A 3,827-nucleotide genomic window follows, 5' to 3' on the forward strand; every position below is an offset into this window, starting at 1 on the left:
CAGGGTATAAACAAAACTATTCTGTCCCACACAGGAATTAAACAGTAGGATACCTTTGAAGCAGATTAATTTCTAGGGATTCTGGTAAAGATAATACACATCAATATTTCAAGACTTAAGTTCTTTGGGACCTACCCTTTCCCTTTTCATAGTAGAGCTTTGTTATAGAAACCTTATCTGACTTGGAGGACTATCTAGAGTTGAGCACCATCTGCTCACTCTTTCCTACATACACAGTAAAAATCATGCAAGCTCAAAGTATTTTTTTAAATAAATCCAGCCAATGATTTCTTATAACCTCTGCCTTAAGAGATCACAATAAAATACATTTAAATACCACCATAATTAAGAAAAACAAAGTAGTCATATGTACAAGTATGAAAACTCAAAGTTGCTGGTGTGCAGAAATTACAATGTTTCAGAGAAAAATGTCCTGCTTAACAACCATCCCCAGCTGCACAGACACGAAATCATCCTGCAAGTCATATCACCAACCGCTCATTTCATTCACATTAGTGACAAGGAGAACATTTGCCAATTATAAGTCTACAGGTTTACTTGTTGGTAGCAGTTGAGCCTTTCCAATGGGATTTTTTGGAGAACCTTTGTACCAGGCCCTTTCTCTTTCTGGTGGCTTCCTAATGACCCTGCTTTTTATCCCAGGAGAAAAGCCCATATTGTTATTTACAGCAGATTTTAAATCATGATTAGTCAGGTCATCCAAGGGAATCTTAATTTGGCCACCAGATTTGACCTCCTGTTCACAAACTCTAGTAGAATGAAGAGAAGCATTCACAGACTCTGGTGTGTCTTCATTTTTGAGGAAGATTTAGAAGTCAGCTCCATGCTTGATTTTGAAGTTGCACCCATGTTTGACTGTCCACTTGATGGTGACTGCTGCTGGTTAGGACCTGATTTAGCACAGGATGCTGAGGGCTCTTTTGACGTACAAGAGGGAAGAGCACTGTCACAGCTCACAGATTTAACCAGAGGAGAAGCAGCATCAGTGAGACCTGCCAACTTCCACCTTACAGGTTGTCTGCTGTACTCCAAAAAGGAATTAATTCTTCTGACAGACTGACGTACAGGCGTTACGTTGAAACTTAAGAGGTGACTTCACTTTTGTTCTACTTGGTTCATTTAAAGAAAGCTTATTAAACCATTGAATGTGATCTGAAACCTTTCCATGCTCTGACATTGGTAAACTTTCAGAAACTGTTTTATGGCATGTTTCCACCAGTGACTGCTGTTTAGCGATTCTCCTGGGCCTGGGTTTTGGGAGGTTTATCATATTACAGGTACTCTGCCGTGAGGAAGAGGACTTGACCCTGTTCTCCTTGGGAGCTGCAAGTTTCACTTCGTTTTCTCTGATCATATTCTCATTCTCCTCTGACACAGTACGTGGTTTATCCCTTGGGGACTGCTTACTTTGTTCATCACTGGGGAATTCATGCTGGCTTACATCATCTTTTGGTATTTCTGAAGGAATGTCTTTTTCTGAGTCACATTTCATCATTGCTTCTCTACCAAATTCTTGAGTGTGATGTGGCAAGAGGTCTCTTTCCGAACAAGAATTTTCATCCTTACCAGTACAGATTTCTTGCTTTTGCTCAGATTCTCCTACTGCCAAATCATTTATTTCAAGTAGAACTTTCTCTGGACTATATTCCACATCAGATATCTCATTCAATTCTTCTTCCCCTGCATTAATTGCTGATGATGACCTGTGATTTATCAATGCATGAAGCTGACTTCCAGACTCAGAAAACGCTTTCTGAATTTTCACCAGGGTCTCTGTGGTCAGGTGACTTTCATCCCCACTAAGGGAGCTTCCCATCACAGTGCTGTGAGGCTGGCTGTGCACAGCACAAGGGGTGTGCTCACAGGATGCAGCTGGTGACTTTTCACCCACAATGTCAGCCTCCAGAGAAAAGTTTTCCATCCCAAAATCTCTCGTTACCAGAGAAGCTTCACCTGCATCCATTTCTTGAAAACTTGAATTACTGGGTCCTGTCCAAGACATCCGGTAACTTGTCCCATCTATTCGCTCTGGAGTTAGTAAGTTTTCCTCATCTTTTTTGAACCTTTCTTTGGTAATCTTTCATCAACATCTGGGCTAAAAAGTAGGCCTGTTTTTACAGATTCAATTCTATTTTTAAAATTTTGTTGATTTGCAAGTCGCCAACCAACATTTTTATATCGATTGACACCAGAACATCCATTTGCATCTCTGCTACTTTTCCCCAGACTAAATTTCAAACGAAGGGATCTTCGAACCTTTTCTTTACGACTGATTTTAGGAGAGAAGCATCCTGCTTTTACTGATTCTACCCTGCAAACTTTTTTGCCTGCAATCCTTTCACTCCACCTTAGCACATCTGTACCGATCAAATGGTTGCCACTGATGGCTACAGGAGAGAGGGAACTCTGAGATGACCCCTCTGGGCTTGTTTCAAAGTGAATTGACACTGGTGTAGAACTGCTACTGAAGAGAGTGCTCAGCAACAGCTCAAAATTGAAGTTGTGCTTGACAGACTTCCTCTTCTTACTTGAGAAGCCATGAGAGGAATCCACTGGCAGCTGATGCTTGGCATTGGAGTGAGAATCATGGGTGACACAGATGGCTGGACAGTTCTATCCTGTTGAGGGGTAAAAGAGGTGTTCTGCTGGATTTAAGTTTATTTAGGGCTCCATTAACAAAATCTCCCACACTCTGTCTCCGCCTTCTCTTGTATTCACCAGGAGTCTCGTATTCAGCTTCCTCAAAGCCCTCTAATGATGGAATAGCACAGAGACCATCCATACCCAACATAGCTGGCATCTTTTCCAGGATAAAATCTAGTACATGGCCAATATCCAGTGCACAGTCAATAAGGGTCTGGACCACTGCTGCCTGTAATCGTAGCTTCTTTTCTGTGTTAGCAGACATCTTGTCATGTCCTTTGCTTGTCTGAAGAAGATTTGGTGCAAATATGACTGCAAGATTGCTACTATTCATCTTATTCTCACTAGAGCTAAGAGAAACATTCCTGAGGACGTTAAGGAAGTATCTTAATACATCAACTGTATGGTCAGCCATGAGACAGGAGAGCAGTAATGTAGCTTTGTTCTTCTCTGTTCCCAGCTGCTGAGCTTTGAAAAGAGCTTCATGCAGCTCAGCTGGGAGAATGGATTCTGGCAATTCTCGAAAGAACTGCTTGAGCAGCCCTGCAATGTCACAAGGAAGCGCAGAAGACAGGTGGCCTTCACCCTGGTCCAACTTGCTCTTCAGTGCTTTTAGACGAGTAACTGATCCTGATTTTCTAAACAGCCCTTCCATGTGGATATGTGCTTCTAAAGATGTACATGCATCAACAAGAAAGCTTGGGATGTATCCATATTCTGGGACCACAGAATGAGGCAATGCATTAAAAGGTACTCCAAATATTTTACCCCCAGTCTCCGAGGCTGCAGGTTTGCGTCTCCGGAGATCGTACTGCTCACGGAGCCCTTGACCTTGATGCCGTACACGGCCCGTAGCTGCTGCACCAAGGCCAGTCTGACCAGCCTCGGGTCCCACATCCCAGATACGTCGCCCACCACCGGGGACAGACTCCGGATCCTCACTCGGGTCTGCCACCAAGTCTTCCAATTTCCGAACGGGGTTCGCGCCCCGCCCCTCCTGCCTCAGACCCCGCCCCTCCCGAATCCTCAATCCACGTCCACAGACCCTCTGTTCATGGCCCTCCGGCCCAGCCACTCTCCTCCCTTTTTCACTTACGCCGACCCTCAGTCCTCAGCCATCTCCAGTCCTTTCCCTCTCCGCCTCCTTCGCTTCCCAGTACCAA

At 44.0% G+C, this 3,827-nt stretch overlaps 1 pseudogene; it reads right to left on the reverse strand.

Annotated features, from left to right (window-relative positions):
- Positions 1-400: 400 nt before the first annotated feature.
- LOC109679492 (rho GTPase-activating protein 11A pseudogene) lies at positions 401-3,623 on the reverse strand (annotated as a pseudogene).
- Positions 3,624-3,827: the final 204 nt, after the last annotated feature.

Source organism: Castor canadensis, chromosome 5 (genome assembly GCF_047511655.1).
Source record: "Castor canadensis chromosome 5, mCasCan1.hap1v2, whole genome shotgun sequence".
NCBI classification, from domain to species: Eukaryota; Metazoa; Chordata; class Mammalia; order Rodentia; family Castoridae; genus Castor; species Castor canadensis.